Raw genomic sequence first — 26,289 nt, 5'->3', positions numbered from 1 at the left:
TATAGTTAATATAATTTATGTACGATATGTACTCAGTGGTGTAGATACAATTTTTACCTGATAGAACGTCTTAGAAGGGTTTTTTTTTTAATTGAAATCGCATTTATTTGTAACACATCAAATTATATAATGCTCATTTTTTTTTTTTTAATATAAAATTAAATCTACAATCCAATTTTTATTTGCAAATTCATTAAGTTCTTCTTCTGGGCTAATTTTTATTGTACTGCATAAAATTACAATATATCTTTGTAGTTAACTATTAAAGTTATTTCCAATGTATTTTTCTAATCTAATAAAAACATTTGTTTTGTTTTAATAAAATCGATTTAACAAAAAATGTTCTTCTTCTTTGATTTATTATTTGATTTCCTATTATATGGTTTTAACACGACGTCCTTTAAAAACAAATGGTGATAATCCGAAATCGTTTTATTATCTTACATTCAAGTTGATTTTAGGGTTTTTTTGGTCCCACACGACTCACTTTAATAGAATTTCCCGTCCGGTTGACCAACCAACCGTGTGTTTTAAATGACTGTGGATTGAAATTAGAAAAATCTCTAGGGTCGTTAAACGGAATTTGTTCTGATTTACGATACGCAAGTACTGAAGTACTCCTACCGGACTACAATGTTAGGTGTAATTGCTGACTTTGATGTAAGGACAATGCTCCCCAACAGATCCCGACCTGATTGATCGTTAAATCACAGAAGGATTATGTGTCTTCGACGACAAACCCGATTCAATCGTATATGCGGATAATGGATGGGCCACTTTACACCATAACAAGAATAATACTCGATGGAGTCCAAAATAAAAACAACATCAATACAAGACGCCCAGGCCCAGTTGAGTAATGGTATTTTTGCGAATGCAGTATGAAATATTGTAATAAAATTAATGGAATAATTTCGTTAATGATCAACAAATACAATTTGTAGAAATAATAAAATTAACTTCACCTCAGCCAAAATGTGGTCAATATAAGAAACTATTATTAAATTCAACAAAGATTGGACATATTTGTTTAATTTACGTTAAAAAAACTACTGTACTAGTTATTTAATAATGATAGAGTCAAAAGATAAATATATTAATTTATAAATGTATAAAAATATATAAATAATACCGTATAATATAAAATATAAACCTATCTATCATGTACAATGTTTAAATAGACAGGTCTCGTCTCGGTTAGTAGGTTGTGCATTTAGGACGATTTTCACGATATATTACGTTGGACATTTCTCTCTGATTACTGAAAAAGTATTATAATAGTATATAATATTATCCCCATCACAGCGTTTTGTATCAAAAATCAAAATAGAAAATTTCAATAATTGCTTATGGTTTTGAAAAAATTACATTATAACACATAATACACTATTAATCATTAATAACAGGTACCTTTTCTAATAAATAAATAAATATAAAATACTGCTTTTTAAAAACAGTTCTTACAATTATTAATATATTAATACTTCGAATTTTAGTTTGTCTAGGAAAGTTTAAGGTTATCTATAAATTTAACAATTTCATGAATTATATCTAACATGTTCGATCATAGGTATTTGTTTTGATTTCAAATTTCAAATTTCTAATTATAGATATTAATACTAAATAACACACGGGAATTATTTACAATAATCAAGATTCTCTACTTTTAATAATTTAAACGCAATATCATATTATATTACTAAAGTAATAAAAATTTGTATTTTTAAATGAGTTGTTTTGTTCTGGGTTTAAAATGTTTCTTGTTTGTATATCTTTTCATATATTTTTAATTTTGAGTAGAAAGTTTTCAAAGAAAATTATGCTAACAAAAGATTATGACACGATGTTCAATACTTTTTCAATGTTTAAATATGAAAAAAATAAATATCCAAAGTACTTATAATACGTACCTATAACTGAAATACGAATATTTTATTTTTTTTTTAAATTTCTTTTAAGAGGTTAATATTTCTCATAATGTTGACACAATTACACAGATTATAGAAGATTAAATATTCTGTCAAAATATGTCTATTCGTGAATTGCCATCAAAAATACAAATTATTATTATTACACATTAATTTTTAGATTTTCATTTAATACGTATAAATATTTGAAAAAGTTTAGAATATGTACGAAGTATTTTTGATTTTATAAATGTGTATTAGAGGTAGGCAGGTAGGTACCTACATAACTATTGAGGAAATAAGGTTAAATATTTATTATTTTGAAAAAAAAAATGTTTAAATAACATAATTGTATGTACTGGGTGTAGCATGGTACATTTTATTTTTGTTTGAAAAACATACATCTATTTATTATTAGTATTAGTAGTACAGTATATCCCAAAAGTCCCATTTGTCAATCCAATTATTTCTGCGTCAAATCAATATATAATATAAATTATCTAAATTTCGGGTTTTTAACATTAATCCTCGCATTAATCTATAAGAAATGTATGCAATTAAATTGGAATTTTATCATGGACAACTATTGAAGAATTAACATTTAAATATATTTAACATAGGTACTACATATTGTAGACAATATACATAATTTGGGACTTTTGTGGGACATACTTTATATTAGGAAAAATGTAAAATACAAAACAAGGAAAAGTGTAATATTACATATCATTATACTTTCCCCGCCATGAATGCCGTGATACAATATTAGCCAAAAATACACAAAATACAAAATATAATACATGCAACTTAATTAGAGCAAACATTCAGCCCTCGTTAGGATTTAACTTAAAACAATTACTACACACGACTTAAGTAGGATTTTCGGGACGACCCACGACTGTTACAGACGACGCATATAAAATAGGATAGACGATGGATTAGATGGATATAATGTGTGGCTGTGAAACATGACATCATTATTGACGTCTTGATCGTAATTAAATCTTAACATACCTACAGAAGTCTTAAGCGGACATAGGTTACTATTGTAATTAAACCGAATTGATCAGTGTGTAATAAATTATAAATTTAGAATAGATTAATAATTTAAAAATCGTATCTGTTGCCTATTGATCTTCCAATTTTCATTGATAACTGCAGGTTTCATGTACCTACTCAATAAGTGAAATGCAACAATATAATGTAGGTATTTGACCTACGTGTTCGTTAATAAACAAAATTTATTAGTAAATATTATAAATTATGTTAAAATGTTTAAATAAAATCCATTTTGAGATAAAAAATTATTGAGAGGACGCTACCCATACATTTGTTGTCTCCGTCTCACACACGTACGACATAACATATTCTCATTCACTAGTTTCAATGGTGTGCTGTTAGTTTTTATATTAGAGAGCATTGACTTATTAGTTATTACTAAACTTTTAGGCAAGTCATAAAATTACCTATCTTGATTTTCAGCCATTTTTCAATATGTTAATTTTCAAGCAAGATAGGTATATTATATAATTATACGACTGAAATATTATAAGTTATAAATGTTCATATCTCGCTTGAAAATTAAAATATAGTAAAATCGCCGAGATCTAAGCAGTAAGGAAAGTTAGTGTGCTAACCTAAAAGTTTGATAATAAGTGTCAATTCACTCAAATATCAAAACTAACAGTACACTATTGAAACTAGTGAATGAACATTTACTATGTCGAGGTCGTACGTGTTCAAGACAGAGACAAAACATGCATAGATAACGTCCTCTTATAATAACTAAATTATTGTTAGTTTTTCAATATAGTTATACAAGATACGCTATCACAAAATCATATTTTATACATACTATACACAGTCCAAAATGTCCTAATTATATTTATTCGTCAATAATTATTCCGCATAATTTTATTACGACCAAGTGAATCTATATAAAAACTTCACGTATTTCGGCAGATAAATGTTTTGTAAGCATATTTCTTTTAATTAATATTATGAAATTCCTTAAAATCCTATACAAGTTTTCAGTATCATGATAATATATTTGAGTAATAATCTAAAATATTCGAACCGCATGGAATGGCAACGGACTCAATGTTGGAATTGGCATTTTCAGATATTTTCATCAAATGGTAGAAGTATAGTTTAATGCGTTGAAAAAAATAAAAATACTTTAGGTATTCGGGAGACATGTATGTACGCATTCAGCATTTCATATTGTTATACCAATGTGAAAAGTCATATTAGAAGGAATACATTGGCCCTAAAAGTGCGTTTCGCTATTATACATTCATATGTGCTGTTAGCTGCGTGTTGAATAGAAGAAATTGCATAGCTATAGTTATGGTTAAATCATTTGTAAAGGGAAATAAATTTAACCGCATAAAATTAAACAAAATCAGAATACTTGTGAAAATATAAATTATTTGGTAGGAAATAAAAAATAATAGATACCTACACACACGATTAAAAAGCAAAAGTCCAATAAAGCATTAAAAAAAAAAAAAAAAAAAAACTATACAAACGGTTAAAAATTTCCAACGGTTTTCTGAATACCTAACCCAACTGGAATACCAAAATATAATTTAAATCTATTGTATACAATTTTATAAGAAAACAACCTTATAATAAATGCTTAAAGCATGTAGGTTTGAGTGTACCTTTTCGGTTGAGTAGGTAACTATAATTTATGTGGTAAATTTTAATTTAATGATAAATCATTGAATAATATACGAAAAACGTTTCTGAGCTATATGACGCGTGTCAGCCTCTGCCCTCTATAGTCTATTTATAAGGATATTTTATAATTTACGAGTATTTATTATGCTATATCAGTCATTGGTTCTTCAATCAGTAATACGGTGGACTCAACTAGTTTTTTTCTAAGTACATCGCCTGCTCGATTGACTGTATTGCATAATAATAATTTTTATAATATTATACCATTAATTATTGGTAACTAGCTTTCAATGCAGACCACGACGTGCCGTGATATAAATAGCTTTAAATTAGTCCAAATATTTTGAAGTCAAATATATCAAGTGTAGAAAATGGTATTATATACATTTGGTGAATAAAATAAAGTCTCTACTATTTTATGAAGTAAATACACCAAATAAAATAAAACAAAATGTTTGTCAAAAACTGGTTTTGCTTGAAAAATGTTCTTAATTATTTTTAAAAGTATTGGGAATTCGTTATTTTTGGTCCTCCCAAAGTAATAACTAGATTTAATTTTCTACCATAAAAGACCGTTAAAGTTTTTTAACACAAACCATTTTAAATGCTCAAAAGATGACGACTGACAAAAAAGAAATATTTATCGTTCCACTGATAATTTAAAATGTTAGAAATTTAAAAATTACATAATATGCTCATTTGGGTTCACGACGTCTTGCCACAAACCAAAGTTACATGATCCTGGTTATCCACAAAAACTTATTCGAAATTCGTGGTACTTGTGATTAATATTTTATAGATACCCAACCAGGGCTTATGCCACTTTACACTTAAAATATTATAGTTGAAAAACTTAACTCACAGTTTCACTTTGTTTACAAGACACCAACAAAAAAACATTATGATAACCCAGACAACCAAAATACTTCTATATAACATCAAGCTTCACCATAAAAAAAATGTTGATTTCAATCTACATGACAATAAAATCAATAATACTGTCTTTGCACACCAAATATTCCATTTCAAACTAAACATATACTCTGACAACTTCTTCTCTAAATGTTAAAACACTCCCAGACGTCGGGAAAAACTTCTTTGCCGCAAATGTTGCAAAGCTGTTGCTCTATAGCCCAATAGATTTCAACTATGAACTTTTTAAACTTGTCTGCCCTGTGTTTTTTGTATAATAAATGTATTACTATTTGCTACTTTTTCTTAAAATACATATTTTTTAATGTAAGCCAATTTAAAAAAAAATTATTGTTTATTGATTTATCTGATTTTAAAAGTCTTAAAACAGAAAGTTGCTCATTTATAATATAATGTGTTCCTTAAAGAAGTGACCGGCCGGCGTCATATAATAGTATACCTTATGTTGTAAAAAAAACCTCTATATTTTTTAGTCATGGGCAATTCAACTTTTTTTTAAACAAACCGAACCTATCGCACATTTGCTAATGTACCTTCAAAACGTTTCAACTTTTTATCGTATTTTTTTTTTAAAGCTATTTTACTGTAGTGTGTTACCAACTAATATACACAATAAAACCAGAAATGTAGAAATTATTTTTGTTAAATTAAAAAGTAGAATTCTGTAAAATAATAAAATACAAATAAAAACTAGTAAATACGACATTATTTGTAGTTATATGCTTTTTCCTTTTAAAAATTTGGCATTTCCCGCAAATTTTTGCCAACTTTTTCTTACTTTTTTAATTTTATAAAAATATATTCTACATTCTGGTCTGTTTGTGTATGTTAATCGATAGCACAATGAATAGCTATAAAATAAAAAAAAATACTATACAAAGTTGAAAAGTTTTGAAAACACGTCAAAAATGTGCAATAGGTTCGGTTTTGTTAAAAAAAAAAAAATGCCCATAACTAAAAGAATAAATCAGTTAGTTAAATCAATAATTAATTAACATTTAATATATTATGTAGAATTTATATAGTTATTAATTATATATTATAATATACCTATTATTTATTATTTTTTATTTATTTTTACTATTGATATACTCAACGTTTGTCACATAATTATAGTATTTATAAGTAGATAGTTCTAACTACTATATTTACACTGTCTAGTATAGTATATAATTTTGAACAAGAATTGTACATTTGTGCATATTGTATAATGTATATGTTTCATCTTATGTAGGTACTATATTATCATTTATAATACATTTTGAATAGGTATTTATAATACTTAAATAGGTACAGTAGATACTAGATGATATGTATTCACAACTATGTGTATAAATTTATATTTAATATTATTTTATGTCATAAAGACCAGACGATACAAATCTCGTGAATTATAAATTACGTGTTTGTTGTGACTTAAAATTATGGATATTTACTGCAGACATCTTTAAGAATTACATCATAAAATCGAATAGAGACATAGCCATCTAGAAAAAATACGCATGCTCTGAATGTGGTTTGCTTATGTCTACTATCATCCATTAAAAGCAATTTATTTAAATGTACCAATTCATGATTCGAATATAATATTAAACTAAAAAAAATGAATACGATTCTACTTCTACTTCTTACTGTTTAGTTATATGACAGGTCATGATTAGTACATATGATAGTAGTGAAATGTACCTAATATAAGTGAAATAAATAACAATAATATGTTAAGATATTTCAATATTATCCGTCGATTATTACAAAAAAAATTCAAAATACGTTTTTCACTTTGTTGATAATATCATAGGTTGTTATATTATTTACTGTTCATACATTGTCGAGTATGAAATAAACGTCAAGATACGTTATATATGACTATGACCATGTAAAAAAAATATATTATGTAATAAAATTGGTTCACAAAAAAATAATAAATATATATAATACAACTTGTGAAATGTAGCATAGAGAGCTTTTATGTTTTTATATTGCGCCAAGGGGTTGTTTTTATTTTTTTTTTTAGAAAAAAGACAGTATTCATTTGGGCCAAAGCTCAAGTAACATTTTATAGAAACTGTGGTTATTTCCCCGACTTCATTCCCTAAGGAACACGTACGGTACGTGCGGTAAGATAATTTCTAGGTAAAATGTGTTTTTATTTTTTTTTCTGGTATGATTAAACCTTTTCAAATTATTGAATTTTTAACAGAGAAGTTAATTTGGAGTTTTTTTCACGTTTGTAGAAATTAAATTGTTTTAAAAAATAAACCACTTTAATAAACATTCCTCTTAAAAGTTTTGGAACATAGGTATCCTGTTATTATAAGCACAATTTTTCTTATACAATTAAGTATTATACGAGGTAGGTATCCTATATTTTTATAGGTTACGTTCTACAGATTTCATGCAAAAACAAAATTTATTATTTAAAATTCGAAAATATGTTATTATGAAAAGCGGCAATGTTTTTATTTTGTTTTATAAGTACTAAATTAAATGATGTGTAGAAACTAGGCATACATATCACGTACATCTAAAGTGATAACATTTTACGTGTACGCGTTCCTACGCGTTGCAATAAGAATTATTTCAAATTCGCCAAAAAACAGACAATTCAATATCGTTATTATAATATTATTATTCTCTGACAATAATTTAAAACCACACGATAAATTATTGTCGTTTTATAAAGTGATCAGACGCAGTGAGACACGGGACAGGGAGAATCAATCATTCTGTACAAATAGTACGAAGAAACTACTAACTAGCATAAAGTATAATAATATATAGTTCATAAGTGATATCATAATATAATGTGATATAGTATGTGATGGTTATTGGTACTTGGTTTATGGCGTTCTGAAAAAAACTGCGAAGTAGTTTGTGATGTATTTTATGACGTTTTTGTTAGTATAAATAATAAAAAAAGATTAGGTACCTACATGTATTTATTTATTTGGTAAGCAAAAAAAAAATGATCTAGATGTTTGCGTCAGGTAGTATGCATATATAGCAAGAGCTCGTTCTTTAATCCAGTGACTTATCTTTAGCCACCCTTTTTTAACGAGTAAAAAAAGGATTTCTATCATAAAAACACTTTTATTTTTAAAAACATTGAAGAAAAGAAATATTTATTATTAAAACACACTTTTTTTAGTATTCAGAATATTACTGGAAGCCGGAAATTACGCATTGGAAATTCTATTACATCATATGTTTTAGTTTTTATTATTAAAGAGAAATTATTAAATTTCACAATGTCCGTGCGAACATATTTTAACAAATTATTTTACTTGTTAATTTACCCTATATATTTATAAATGTAAAATATATAATGTAACTATTATAATATTATAAAGTTGTTTTAAAAATGTATATTATTTAATAAATAGAATTCCATAATTTATTTGAATTTGTTAAAAAGTTCTATAGGTACATAGGTAATATTTACATATATTTCACTATATATGTATTAATTATTAACCAAAATTAAATACAATAATAATTATTAAAATATTTATTGTATTATTTTTCCCACGCCTGTAAACACGCATAAATGCATAATTTGCATATCGTGGTGGATTCGTTGTGTAGTATTATCTATCGTATCAGATTTGTTGACATAAGTTATATGAATGAATGAAATCAATAATAATCCATCAACAATTTTATAAAAAAATATAAATTTTTTTATGAGATTATAAGATGAATAAAATACTGACATTTTGGGTACGAACTCGTAATAGCTATATGTGTTGTAGTCTAATAATATTGAAAGAAAAAAAGATATCAAAGTTATATCCTGTCTTAGTTTTTAAATATTTAATAGTATAATAGTATATAGTTTAGTATAGTATAATACAGTCAGCATGTCACCTCAAATACTTTAAGGTAGGTAATTAAATTAAACAATATTCATGTATCGAAAAATAAAGTTATTTATAATTTTCGTACATATTTATACTGAAATCATTAAAAGATATAGAAATCAGTATCGGTATAACAATATGTTTAAGGAATTTAAGGAAAAAAAAATAATTTCCTCTTCGATAAAACTGATTATAAAATAGCTCTTTTTATATTATGAGTTACATATTTAAAATCAAACAAGATATCAAAACGTTATTTTTTGTGTATAGTTTTTATACGAGTCTATGTGTATTAACTTTTAATATAACCATTGCAAAGAAAATACAATCATAATAAAAGTAAATAATGACACTTTTTTTTTGTATATAGGTACATATATTGCAGAGCCCATCTATTTCAGGTTTATCGGTCTCAATTTTCTTTTCCCCGTTCTTTATTTCTTTAAGTAGTCCTAAGCCTATAACAGTAGGTACCTGCCTTAATTTATCGAAAATTGGGGTTACCCTTTTCTATGCCTTACATGAAATGGTTACTTTCCTATTTCATTAAGCTATTTCAAATATCCAATTAAATATACTCATTTATATGCAGCACTTATGTTTATGACATTTACTTTTAAGATTCTATATAATGTCGTTAATGTGTACCTTCTTAGTTCTTACATTTGAATAATAAGATTGTATTACTATAATATTATTACCCTCCAAAACTTCCATGAAAACTTAGTCTTTCTTAACCAAGCAAGGCTACTATCAAATGTTTAAAGTAATTTTTATGGAGGAATACCCATTTACACATTACCGCTGCTATTTTTATACATGAATACAAATCAAAATAGTTATTTTTCAACGTTTATATATAATCATGTTTTGTCAATTTGGTTATTTTCATTTTTTATACAATATTTATAATGATGCCTAGACAACTATACTATTAATGCAATTTTTTCATTCTACATAAATGCGTTTAGCCATTATAAGCGGTGTTAAATGTGCCAATGCGAGTATTGTTTTATATTATATGATATATATTTTTAAATCATAGCCATCGCACTTATTCAAATTTATCTAGTGTTACACTACTACCTAATTTTTTAAAACACAATTATTCAAAAAAATAATCTTTGTTATTTGGTTTAAGTCATTTAATGTATAAAACGTTTAAATACACAAAAACAATGATTGTTTTATTTTTTTAAAGTATCAAGTTATGAATTATAGATGCTCTATCTTTATGAAATCTTCAAGTGCAATTTAATATAATTTTTTATGTGAAATATGATGTGTAAAAATTACCCATACTTTAGGTGTGATGGAGTACAGCATTAAATAAATTGTATAAAGAGATACGAATGGTTATTTTAGGAAAATGGTGCAGAAAACTAGAAAAGGTAACGACGACACCGTTAAATAAGATAACCTTGCTAAAATGTTATATTGGTTCATCCTCTCAATTGTTTATAGTAAGCAATAGTTATTGAGTATTTTGCTTACTTTCTGTAATAAATGTAGGTTTATTTATCAATTAGATATTTAAAAAAAATTGTAATTATTTTGATTTTTTTCACAAATTATAAAACGTCACATCATATTACAAAAATTATATTAATTTTCACTAATATATTAAAGTATGAATAATGGATGAATGGTTTAATACGCACCGCCATTGAATATAAAACAAAAAAAAAAACATTGTGGGTAAACAATGCACATTAGTTAGGATTTGCAATGTTTATGTTATTGAATAAATCCATATGAAATATGTATTTATTTACAAATATTATAGTATAATATCCGTAATATTTATAGTGCGTTGTCAAATATTTAAGCAGCGCTTTCGAATACAATATTATTCATGAAAAACAAATTCAAATAAAACACGTTTATTTACAATTAGTTAAACGTTGCTTACAAAATATATTATATTTCAAGTTGTTTTAATTTGATTAGTTTAATATTGTTTTTAGTTATTATCATGCACAACACAATATGCACTTATATTATATAGGTACTTGGGTGACACGAATCCGCCATGCGCAGTGTGCGTGTAAACATAAATAATATGTATGTTTTAATATTATAATATAATAATATATATAACATACGTGTAGGGGCGTTTTGGAATACGTATAGTGTCAGTAGTATTTAATAGGATACAAAAGTGAATTAGAAGAACTTTATCAGTAACCATATTAACGTTTCCTCTTTGTTCAACAATTTAAATAAAACGCGAAAATGAAACAGTAGGCATACGCATAGTTTATTAGGTATATTATAATATTACCATCAATGTATACGGATAGATGTGTCAAAATATCCAAAGACAGAAAGCCGAATGTTTTTTAGTTTTTCATAAATATTAACATTAAATAATTATAATTGTAACTTTAATATTTCATTTTTATAACCTTTTACCTTTTGATTGAGTACAGTGGGCCTTCTCCAATCACCTGATCACTGGATATTTTGAGCTTCAAATTATACATAATGTTGGTTTTTTTATGATTAGGGTCCCACGAACGGTTTTTGTGATATTTTAATTTTCAAACAGGTTATGAGAATTAAAAATGTACAAACAATTTACAATTTTATGATAGTATCAATACGAAGACAACATAATATGTGAGTATGTCGTCTTCTTATAGTAAAATAATATAGTGAAAACTTACGATTTAATTTATTTAGAGTATAAAAAATTATATAGTTTAACTATTTATTACTATAGTTGAATGCAGTTTTTAAGTAAACATTACAATGGTATCCTTATACAATTTTAAAATCATACACAATGTTACAATATTATATATAAATAATATAATGTAATATAATATTATGTTGTATTATATGACGTAAAAATGATTTTAAAAAAAAAATGTATAGGGCACACTAACTTTTTACAATATACTGGTTTTATGTCTCATTATTTATTATAACAGTATATAATCGATTTTATTTGGTATTTGCGTGGTGCTTCAAACAAACCTTGTGGATTAAAATGGTTTATATTTATAGACCTTTTGAACGTAAAGTAAGGTTTATGATTATACTAAAATCAATTGATTTATTATTTAGGAAAAAACAAGTTATACAAATGTTGAAATGTGATGCATATTTATTCATATTTTTTAACACCAGTGATACAACTAACACTTTTAACGTAAAATAATTTTCATTTACCAAGTTTGTTTTTAATCACAGAAATTGAATGCTTTACGTTGACTAAAAAAATATTCTTTTAAGAGATATAATGTAAATAATATGTATATAATATATATTAATATGTATGTTTTTAATTATTGAACAAGGGTACACTTTTGACAGCAATAGTGTTTGCATAGTTGTGAGTCTATAAAACTTATGATTTTATATTAATTAGTAATTATCACTAATTTATCTACCCTAAAAACTCGATTTTACATACTACTGCATTTCATAATTTAAAATATTGACTATACCACCACAATAAAGTCACTTCTGTTAAACAGCATGAACAAAATTCTCAAATCAAAATTACTAATCGGTGAAATATGACAACTATTATTGTAAACGTTGAACAATAACTATTTTAATTTGTATTTGGTTGTCTTTGTAGCATGTAATATTATTATGTTTTTATTTATTAACAATAATAAGGTTTACCTACTAGAAACAGCACTAATACTAGTAAATTGGCGTTGTATTTTAAGTTCTAAGCTTAATATAACTGGCACTTTTGAAATATTTCAGTCGGTAGGTAACAAAAATAAATAAATATAATATCCCAACATTTCCCTCATTATAATAATACATTCAACGCCATTTAAACTGAATTATATATTATTTGCTTTTAAAGTAGACATAGTTATAGGTATATAGATAATATATTTTATTTATTATATTTTTAAATGTAAATAAACTTTTTTCTTGTTGATACAAAAACAATTAAAAATAAAACAGAATTGTATACATTTCTTAAAATTAGATAGTAGACCATTAAAGAAATCTGATTTTTAAGTTATATTTCATTATACTAATTTCATATAGTTATCCAAAAAGCCCATTCCAAGATTTTTGTGACATGTCATTCAATTAAAGTTAATTTGTTAAAATATAATTTCAACAAAAACAAATATTATAAATTTAAGCATTTTATATATAGTTTTAAAATGGTTCAAAACTTTGGGATAATTGAGAGCGTATGTGAATGCGGCTTATAAATGATGTACAATGTTGGGTCTACAAAACGGATTCAGCATTGGACGTTTCTGTGTAATTTATCGACCACTCTTATATTTACGGCAGTTTTGTGTGGAACTGTTAGATGCAAAAAGGGAATAAGGGTCGTTGGACAGAATATCTTTACCGAATAGGCTGGCCCAACTATTTTTCAACCTAATAGAAATAATCTCATAATTTATTAGGCATAGAGTCTGATGTCTTAAACATTTTAACGTGGAAATTCTCAGATCATATTTTTATGTAAAAAAAAAAAATGTTTTTTTAAAATTTAAATCGTTAAAATGTCACTGTACAAATATGATGTATATTATATTGTTGTATAGACATTTTTCCCAATTATTTTGAGTAGGTACCTATTTTCTTTCTGGTATTATATTTTCTCATAACGATTATTTAAATAATATAATGTACACAATATACATAGTTATATAATATATTAAAAAGTGGATAAATATACCTTTCATTATACATAATATATATTTAACTATATTATAGGCGTAAGTTCAATACTTATAATTATGTAGTGACACTATCGTATGTTTTGTTAAACCACGGGAATAATAATAATTTTTTCAGATTGAAATCATAATATTATATTTATATGGGTTAAATAAGTACCTAAATACATTATATATAATATTATAATAAGTGGCATAACTGCATAATCAATCCATAATATCAATCTATTATTACGTGACGAATTTTTTTTTTTTTTAATACAACTATATTCCAACATATTGTAATTAATAATAACGTGTATACAAAACACGAGAGCAGAACCTGTTTATATTCAATAATATTTATATGCGTATTTTTCATTAAAAGTTAGTTCAATAATTAAAATGGTACGAATGTTTAGATGGAAAATCATATAAAGTGGTGTGTATGTTTCGATCAATAAATTAATTTGTCTACGTCTATTTTATACCGAATGCGGCTGCAGTGGTATCAGTTATCGTAAAATAGAAAAAGTCAAAGGATTTATAAAAATATGTATTTGAGATGAATAGAGACTATTATATGTTCGGTATTGAAGTTCTATCGAAACCAGGATAAAATTAATGGATGTGAAATCGATGTTTTCCAATATTTCAGGATAGACAATTGAACCATTCAATAGCTCGAAGACAAAGGTGATATCAGAAACACTCGTTTTGCGAAGGGTATAATAGACGAGTTTCTATAAAAACATTTATAACAGCAACTCACGATATAACTATAACATAAAATTCTCTACCCACAAATAATCTGGATTCAGAAAGTCAGAACAGTTGCGACGAATAAAACAATCTAATGTCTTATAAAAACCATAAGAGCACGTCACACCCGACGGCCGACATTATTATGTGTCATCTCCGTCTTACAAACGTAAAAAATAGCTAAATTGTTGACAACAGTTCCAATTTTGTGTACAGTAACCATTCAAGAGTATTTTTAAGATACTAAAATTATAGAATGAAATTTACTGACCTATTTTAAACATTAAAAGGAAGGTGTACACTGAGGTACACCCCATTATACGTACTTTGTTGTCAAACTTATAAACATAATTTAATATTATAAATATCTTACAAATTTAACATACCTAATCTCTGTTATTATAAATGTATACAGTAGTTATATTTTTTTTATTTATGCTATTTACTGTTGATACTTGACGGTAACAATAGTTTTACGAGTTATACGATACTTTAATAAAATTAATATATAAAAGGTTTAATAACATTAAATCGTCAACTAGTTTAAATTTAAATATATTTTAAATTGTATAAAAAGTTTTAAACCTCCTCTGCAAATATTTTTTAAGTGTAATTTTTCACTTTTCATAAATTACTTTTTATACAACATAAAACTGATGTAAAATATGCACATTTAATATGTCAAAATAATTTAACTGTAAATTACCAATTCACTAAATACACAATCTATAAAAATTACAATTATCTATTTGTATTCAATATAAATTTACCTAATGGTGAAACTATATAAAATTAGGTGCAAAAAGAATTGATTTATATTGATGTAATAATGTAGGTGTTCTTGTTATATTGCGTATGTTATCAATTATATGGAAATGCCTACTGGACTTGCATATCGTAACAATGGTTAAAGGTAGTGTTAGATGGCTCTACCAACATAACAATAATATTATTATGTAAGCTTATATAATTCGAATACCTTTAACGCCGACCGCTATCATCGTCGACATTAATCAGGCTAAAGTGACTGTTACTATTTTCTGTTGAGTATTTTAATTATACCGACACGTTATTATGTACTCGAGATTTTGGGATAATTAAGTTAGGGTGTCGGCGTCTCTATTTTATTACAAAACACTTGTGTATAACGTGAGAAATAATTTGATAACGTAATCGGAACCCTACGAAATTTCTCTTAGAGCAAATTACGTATAATATTATACGACTGCCGGATAACGTCTTATGAAATTAATCACAATATACCTACTTGGTTAGGTACCAACCTTATCCGGTATAATACCATTTGATATTTTTAGTAGAAATACTCTAAGATTATATAATATATACAATTGTGCTGATCAATAAACATCGATATGGTAGAAATGGTCTGCGAAATTATAATTCATAGATATAGGTACGTAATCATACGTTTTTATACGTCTACTGTGTTTTTAACAATAATTATGGACGCAGATTTACCAAAAGTTGCAATACCTCTGCGAACCTATAATAATATAGATACACCTACACTGGACAATAATTATTTTTTTTCCACACGTTAAAATAGTTTTGGTGTTATCATGTACCATAAGTCATATTATTTGTAACGTTGATTTACGACTTCATACATGCATGTCGTGTGTAAATAGCTAACACACAATAAGTTTTCTTTATTCGAAAAATATTGCATCGCCGTTAATATTGAGCTACTTTAAAACATATTCGATACCATAATATTCTTACCGAGTCTAAACAATTTCACCCGAAACAACACTTACGTCGTGAATATGAAATAGTTCAATTAGTAGACAAATACCATCTGCTGATTTGTAGATAGGTTTGAACCGCATTGCCCTCGTCGCTATAATTGATAGTTGAATAATCACTATATAGTTTAGTTATAATATTATAATATAATACCGGAGAACACATACGACGTCACGATTATTACATACAAACTACGCCATAATATTCAATTTGATTCAATAACATTTTAACCGCGTTATTATTACGATCGATAAACAATTATTTCATTTGGAAACGGATGCAGATTGTCCAAACGATTCATTACGACGGACAAATCGTATGCATACATATTATTATAATGTATTATAAACTCTACATTGACCGATTAATATATCGTAATAATTCACGCGTATCAATCTTTGTGTCGTTAAACTTACGCATTCGTCAACGTTTTAAATACAGTAAAATTAAGGTAGATTATAATAATCTTGCCTTGATGGGAAATCCGTCGCGGCCGACGCCGAATCGTAACATTAAACAATCGAACCCGACATCATATCTTATTATTTTTTAGGCCATCTCTTTCAGGGCCGGTAAGCAAAACCATGAGATATCATCCCGGCCATACGTTTTTAAGTGCCATCCCGTCCTCCCCTACGCTAAAATTTCGTAGGTCGTTTTATTCTATACACAACAAATCAATATCAATACAAATTACCTCGGTCTGAAATGTATAATATCACTTAATTGCTAATCTATTAGTCGTACATAATGTTATTACATCGTTAAACCGTATACGGATGTGTACATAGCGCTTAGAGATACCTTCGATGTGACAATTATTATTATGCTTTACCAACATAGTAATAATATAGACAATCGCAATAACATTTTATATGTACCTAGGTAGGTACCCAGTCGAATTCAATAACGTTACAAACGTAAGCACAACGGCGATTGGTAATTCGATTTAGGAACGGATACAGATTGTCTTGACCACGAAGAACAAAATCGTATCCGTGTTAAATGGATTTTCCAGTGTTCTCGTTTAACCGATACAGGATGGAGAAAAAACATGGTTGAGCACCGTGTACATCTATATACAGAGTAATTCACCAAACATGCTCACCGGTCCCTATTTTTCTTCAATAATGCATTTATTCAAATTACGATATTTTGAATATTTAAATATATTTAAAGACCGTATTTTCAAATTCTTTGAGATTTTGTATACTGTATAAAGAGTGTCCTGTAAGTATTCAAAGCATTTCTGTTTTTGAAATAAAAATCTCTCTATTGCAAATTATTTAGAAGAAAATGTATCCGAAGATTTTGAGACATAAAAAGAAATATTCGAACGTGCAATTAGTTTTTAAGTTATTTAACTTAATGAGCAAAAAATAATTATATGTCCAAGATCTTGGATTTGGAAGATATTGGGGTTATGCTGAGTTGAAAACTTTAGCAATACAAAATAATAATTACCTATCAACATTTATAACTTGTAAAATTGTCCTTTTATTCTTGTAAAATCATTTTAAAGGACTATAGTTCTTAACCTTAGTATTAACGTGTCAATAACCGAAAAACTACTCTTTTGAATTTTGAATTAGGTAGGTACATAAACATTTTTAAAAAATATTCACTAAATAATTAACAATACAAAAGGAAAAACAGAAGTTTGTGCCACAATAGTACAGGGACCCTCCTTAAGTAGGTAGTAAGAAGAAAAACTCAATAATTTGAAAATATGGTGTTATTAAGTATAATTAAAAATTCCAAAAATATAAATCTAATTAAATTCGTTTGTAATTTAAAAAATGGGAGTGAGCATACTTGATGATTCACCCTATATAATATTATTTACTGATTCTACATTTATAAACTCAAACAGTATGCATTTGTGCCTTATAAAAGTAATTATAGTAAACCATAGAATTACAATCATACTTCATTGGCGGAAATTCATCAAAGTCGAATTGAGACCTTGAATACAAAAAATTCGGACGTAGTATTAAAAAAATAAAATGATCTAAGTGCGTCGCATAATCTCACGATGTGATCCGCTTCAATGTAACGGTTCGCCACCCGTGGTTGACAATAATCCGGTCATCGGTATAATCCAAGGAGCTTCGAACATGAATTCTTTTTAGATTTCTTACAGTTACCCATATAGTTCACATCCCATACACGTTATACACGTTATACTTTGATCGAATAGAGTAAGTGACTAAAGTAGTTAACACAATTGTTGTTATAGGTTTGTGCCGTTTGTAGTTGAGGGTAGGCACGGTTTATGATAGAGGGAAATATATTATCAATTTACGCTATACGCCAAATTTTGAATTCAATACATTTCAATATTAATATTATTTATTATTATTTTTAGGTAATTAAGATTATTGGTGCTGTTGATACCACAATCTTAATTGCTCGTAACTGCTTTCGTATAGCTAGGTAGCTAGTATATGCTCTTCGATCACACCTGAATCCAGATGTCTTATCCGTGACTGGTGTATATATTATCCAAGGCTGGACAAGTCAATGATAGTTTTTAATTGAGTTTAGTTAAGTTGATAGAGACATTTTAAAAAGTAAAACGTTGATATTATGTAGATAGCCACTTATATGGTTTAAACTAATAAAAAGTAGGTAAATGTTTATGCAATATGTACCTATCATTAATAATACTTGACACTTGTATTATATTTATTATTTCATTATGTATAAATTAAGGTACATTTAGTTTCATTAAAAGTAACTCGTTATTTATTATTAGGTTTATATCAATAAAAACCAGTTTTTTTAATAATTAAGTCAATGAAAATTACATTTAAAAAAGTTAAGTCAAAAAGATAAAATTAACTTAGCTTTAACTTTTTAACTCGTTTATGCCCGGAAAGATATTATCTATCAATCTTTGCAGTTACCGTGGTCGTGCAGATAACGGACGTGTGCCTCGTGTGGAGGCGGTGTCTGTTTAAATGGTATGCGATAGGTGTGCGCAATTTATTTTTTTATCTTTATATATCTGAATTATACAGAGGGACAAAATTGAAATTAATAAACTACTTGAGAGAGGACGGATTAAATTGTGTATTATAATTCACTCGTTCGTTTTCACGATGATAAGTGAATTAATATTAAAATCCAATCCTGAATATTCCAAAATTGTATTATTGAAAAGGTGTTTTTTATTATTCATAATATTATTAGATATTTAAAATACAGTAGGTATGTATAGATACTAGGACTATAATGTGTTATATATACAATTATGTATATATAGTTGCAAACTGTAACAATAAATACCATAAGGCATAACAATTATTATTTTGATTGTTTTATTATAACTTCGGGACGTCGTTGTGCTAGAAAATATAATTTATTACTAAAGCTATGCGTTATGCTATTTCTAATAATTCGTTATTGGCCAGTCGCCAAAATAGATTGTATGTACCGGAAAATAGTAAACAACAAATAGAAAATCTTTGAAGAATCAACTAATAGAACATTTACTAAATGTATTATTCATTCGATATCGACGGTGGGTTATGAATAAATACATATTATATGAGTTTTTGTTGTGTTTTTTTTTATGGGAAATAATTATTTTGTGGCCTATCAAATTCTGAATGAAAAGGGATCTTCGGTCGTCACAATGTCCTCAATCCATGACATATATTAATAACATTTTCAAAATAACGACCAATAAGGTCGTAAAAAAAATGTCATTCGAGATTTTATAGGCATTTAAAATACAATGCAGACAACCCTCTGATAATATTAGAAGTTCCAATTTTCTAAATTACTCATTTTATTGAAGAATAAAAAAAAATGTTACTCTATATTTTGATTTGAAAATGATAACACTTTTATGTCATATAGAAAATAGTAGTATAAATATTTAATCAAAATCCTAACGATAATTTCTAAACCACCTTTTTTTTTTTCGTTTATTTTATGAAAATGTACAATTATAATAATTATTATTATAATTTATAATTAAATCTATACAATAAGAACAATAAGTAAATGTTAGATAAGAGACAAATAAGGTTAACGTGAATCGCGAGATTAGGGACGATACCCAGTGGTAACACCCTATATAATATTTTAACAGGTATAATACAGAAATAAAATATTAATAGTTACAGATTATTGTTATCTTAAATCTACTATCTCCATGTGGAGTAAGCCATCTACATACTAGTAAGACATTCAATATTTTAAATTTTAATTTAACCATTTTATATGAATTAAGAAATAATGATTTATTGGGAAACATTTTTGTTTCAAAATATTATAATAGACTATTTTAGAACATTGAACTTGGATGTGCTTGACATTTATATACAAGTTTACTTGAATATTATATTATATCAGATATTATTTCACAAATACTTATAGGTATGAGAGTAGGTATGACATTTAACACATTTTAAAAACGCCTCCTCACATTTCACGATACTGTTATAAGAACGTTACACGGTTATTATTATTTTTTTAAACAACTCATTATAACTTCGCCCTGATTGGTGTCGTTCTTTAAATATTGATTACACTTAACATTGCTTTTATTCAGAACCAAGTAAAAAATGTGCAAAACAAACTACATATATCACGAAAAAAGGGAACACAAAATCGAAATAGGGTCCAAAACAATACAAGATAACTCTGAATAGCCACGTTTAGTGCTGCCTGCGAATGACATAAAATTATACTATCACTCTGAAAGCTCAAAAGTAAAAAAAAACTGAATAAATAAATAATATGTAAATTTAATTTATAAGTACAATTGCGTATTAAATAAATAAAAAATGTACGTATTTCTTTCAAATGCATGATAATTATAAATTATCATAATACTGACTTTCCCTTGGTGAACGCTATTGCCTCTATAACAACACGTTTTAAAATTAATAAATTGTTCATAATCTTGTTTTGTTTGGTTTTAATTGTTAACTATTCTATTTAAATTTAGAACGTTGATTTATAAATAATGAAACCACGTTGACATAATATATAGAGTACCTATTAGTGATAATTATATGATAATTGATAAGAACAAAAGCTGACAATAAAAAAAAACTGTACCTATATATAATTAATGTTCAAAAATGATTATAATGGCCGAGCAACGATAGCACCTGTTGATCTTATTCGTGTAGATTTTTATTTTGTAATTAAAAGAAAACAAAACGTAATTTTAGGAAAACATCAAACAGGAAAAAAAACGTTAGTTGTAATATTAATATTTTAGTTTATAAAATAATCAACGCTGTCGGTTCTTCTCGGTACTATAAAATAATTAAAAACGAAAAATCCATAGAAGAGCTTAAATAAGTAATTAAAAATTAAAATCATAATCACTAATCAATTATATTTTCATAGAGAATCAATATAAATATTTAACTATACAAACACTTCGTGTGAGACTTAATTGACATTTTCTCACATTAAATTTACTTTAAATTACGGTTAGAAAGGTCGAAGAGGCATTTATATTATTATTATTATTATAATTATTATTAGGTATTATTAATAGCCATAACAGTCATTAAAATTGTTATATATCACACGAGAATCGTATAATGTGATTTTGTCGGATACCGACACATTAATATGCTCAGTAAATTGGTGTGCAATATAATATCGTCTACAATGGCGGTGTACGTGTATTATATTGCTTAACTCGTAAAATGAGCTACGTTAGTAAGAACATTTGATTATAAAATATATTATTATTTCCGCAGTAACTCAATAACGAACTGAATAAAATGTATTGTTGTCGTACCACCGTTTTCAATTGGCATGGCGCAAAATTAATGAAACGTATAATTTCGTTTCCGGCGAATACGAGTCATAAATAATTAATATTATAATTGAAAGTTCTCAAGCCGAACGCTGTTGTCGTCGTTTACTTAATTAATAACAACGCGTTTCGTTATTAAGTATTATGTACAACTGTCGGCGTACTGTTTTTGAATCGTCTTCAGTTTTGGTCGACTTTGTGGAATATAGATGCACAGAAACTCTTGTCAAAACTTTTATGGTATCGATCATAGTTTTCGATTATAAAGTCCGAAATCCCGCCGTACACAGAATGAAGTTGTAAATTAGTAATTAAAGTTTCAGGTTTGTTCGTTCGAAACAGTTTTCGAATTGGCTTATAGTAAAACATACAGAACGTAAACATACGTACGCATGTGCAGTATAATGGAGGAAGATAGGTACCTAAATCGACTGCACAAAACAAAATGCGGAGACTATAGGAAAATCAGATGAAAATCATTCGTTTGATTTCTTTTTGATTAAATAATCTTCTCATCCATCTGTATATTAATAAAAGGCAATGTTTTTGTATGCGTGTGTAAGCGATCAACGGCCAAGTCTATCACTCTCATGGTTCTGAAATTCGGTACATAGGTAGGTATGATGTGCACGTTGTATGATGTGCACGTTGCATGATGTACACATCTAAGAGAATTTTTGAATTGTGTATTTTAAAAAACACAAGTGCACACACAGGGATTTGTTGGCTCACAAAAAATTAATATTTTTTTGTTTGTATACAGTTGCCATTGCATGATTCATAAAATAAAATAGTTGTTATAATTTTAGACCGGTATTTTATATTTCAAATATAAATACATATATATATATAATTTATATATTTGGTCAAAGTCACCCAAACTACCGTGTTGAAGATATGTGTAGTTTACATTCAACGAATTTTAAGCTGGTATAAATCCACTGGCAATATTAAATTTGTCACGGTCAACGCTGTGCAGGGTCAGCTGGTATAATAATAAAATAAGTAAAAATTATTGTCAACTGTGCGATACCGGACCTTTCTGATGATGTCACGACCAGTGGTGACCACAGAAATACCCGACGAAAAAACTTAAGTTATCCTACGAATTCTTCGAAAGGAATCGTTAGCGTGAATCCCCACATCCCCTATATATTTGATTCCGTTTTAGCGCATTCCAATATATAATACGTGCAATTTCAATAGCACGGCGATATGGATAGGCAAATCAGCTACATTATTGTCACCGATACGTTTTTCCGGTTCCTCACACGTCTATAATAATATTATTAAATTAAATTGAACACGTCGATATTGTTTATTTGACCGCCATGAGATAAAAAAAAAAAGATCTCACTGGTTTTGACTTCACCACACAATTAAGTTTTTCTGGTGGTTTATTCAAACAGTTTAAGATATACTATACAGTATCATAATAATTATAAACAATTAAAAACAATTTTTAAATATTTTAATTTAAATATAAAACTAAAAAATTTAAAAACTATAATTATAATGACTCTTGCAGTGTAAATAATAGATAAACAAATAGCAACAAATAATTGATGCAATTTTTATCATTGACACAACACGTGCAACGTCCATGATAATATTTATGTACGTACCAACATTTAAACGAACAATTTAACTAAACATTATTAAATAGGTAGTATAGTTGGAAATGTACGTAAAATAATGTTTGGATAGAAAAAAAAAGTATATAACTTATCTTGCTGATTCAAATGCCAAAACGAAATGGCACAGATGTAATATTCAAATCCGATGAGAAAGTACCGATAAATTAGATCCATTCTCAGTATGGGCATCCATTTTATCCATTTCGTTCATATTTTTAAGCTAAAAATATGATGGTCTAGTGCAAAAAATGATGTAACTATGTTTAAACCCCCTTGGTGGTCAACGTATTTCTAATGCGTTTCTCTATCGGCTATGGTTGCACCAGTTTTGCTTCTGGTCACGACAAAATTCCAAAAGTTTGACTTTTTCATCTCACTTTATATTTTTTTTACGTAGTCAAAAGTACGCTTCTCGCCAATATAAGTTGTAAAATTAATTATTACGTACGTGTGGTGATTCTTTGAATAATGCACGTCACCGATCATAGATACATTATTTGTTCACGTTTTTGAACGACCTTGAAGTATTTACGAACTTGAAAAAGTAATAATAAATCCTCAAAATAAAAATATCAATTTGTATGCAAATATAGCGTTATAAAAACTGTCCAGATATAGTGCAAGAAAACGAAAAACATTTCGACCAATAAGACGAGCTGTGTACTTGTGAAAAGTCTTGCATAATAATACGACTACCATGCGAATGGCAACAACGTAATTTTTTATATCGATTACGTCTACAGTTTACACAATTTTTTAAGAGTTCTGCAGCGCGTGTATATGATTATTATCTAGACTTTGAATGAAATGACCGAAAAATTCAAAATAATGTACTTATTAAATGTTCTTAGTTGTGTAGAACTGCATAATTTTGCAGCATTTTAGATTTCAATTTCAAATCTGAAATAAAATAATTTCCATAATATAATTTGATAGGAAAAATGAACGCTGTCGGATAATACAACATTGCATCATTGTTATTCTGTTATCATATATATAAATCTTGTTGTAATCGAGTAAAAGTGTTAAAATACAATCAAAAAATTCAAATTTTATTATTGAGCTATGAAAGTCTGTAAAAAAAAAATTCTAACTTGAATGCACACGAAACGAACATTGTGAAAATGGATTTAAAATCCAACCCAAATGTAATATGTAACCTAACCTACCCAATTTAATAGTATAAACGCTTGGTGTTACGGCGTGGTATAGTCATGGTAATCACGGTATATTACCGTGGTGTACCTAAATATCGTGTGCAGTGTGTCTAGGCACTGGAGACGCGCGCTTCGTATCGAAGACATTTTATTTAAATTAAAATCTCGGTGGAAATAGATTTAGTTTTCATCGGATAACAGCAACCCAACGACGGCCCAACACTGCAGTGTTATATTATAACAATAATATATACCAGCGATACGCGCCATACCTATAATAATGAACACGTGTACGTGATATTATTATTATTATTACAATGTATTATTTACAATCATAATATCATATACGCGCTGCTGTTGCCGCCGCTGATTAATTATTGCTCTTCCGGTCCGCTAAATGTCTTCCGATGTGTGCGGCGGGGAAAAAGCACGCAGTGGGTACCGTGAAAAACGAGTCGTGGCCGGTATGAGTAATGTACGTAAATAAGTATAGTGCGAGGGCCGCGATGGTCCAAAGAGCGACGAGTGAGTGCGAGCGGGCAAGCTGCGCGACGGCGGCGGCGGCGGCCGAGTGATTAATGTTTCGCGGTTTCTGACGTCGGCCAATCCATCAAACCTTCAATACCTGCAAACGCTCTCCGCTAAAGAGCTTTAAGTGCATTGGCATTCGTTTGTTTTCGGGTTCTTTCGCCGCTCCTCGCCGCCTATACCACCCACCACCCGCCGACCAATCAACGGCCCAGTGATTATAGTTCGGTCGATGCCTATTATATTATATAATAATAATAATAATAATAATATAGCGATTTGTACACCCGGAGACAGTTGGCGCCCGTCAGACGAAAAGAAATCCATTTGGCTGGAACAATAATATTAATAAGCGTTTCATATTATTATATTATTATTTACAGGATGATTCAACAAGCATGCTCGCCCCCAATGTTTTTATATTATAGCATAAGTGCAGAATTTATTCGCATTGAGATTTTTTGGATTTTTAAATAATATACTTTAAAATTTAAAATTAAATTTTTGAATTCTTGAGATATTTTTTCTATGGATCGAGAAGACGTGAATTGTAGCAATACGTACTTTTTTCACTATATATTATTATATGAATTATTTTTTTGAA

The sequence above is a fragment of the Metopolophium dirhodum genome, chromosome 5 (assembly GCF_019925205.1).
Source record: "Metopolophium dirhodum isolate CAU chromosome 5, ASM1992520v1, whole genome shotgun sequence".
NCBI classification, from domain to species: domain Eukaryota; kingdom Metazoa; phylum Arthropoda; class Insecta; order Hemiptera; family Aphididae; genus Metopolophium; species Metopolophium dirhodum.
The sequence above is the reverse complement of the archived record's forward strand: the minus strand, read 5'-3'. Positions refer to the sequence as shown.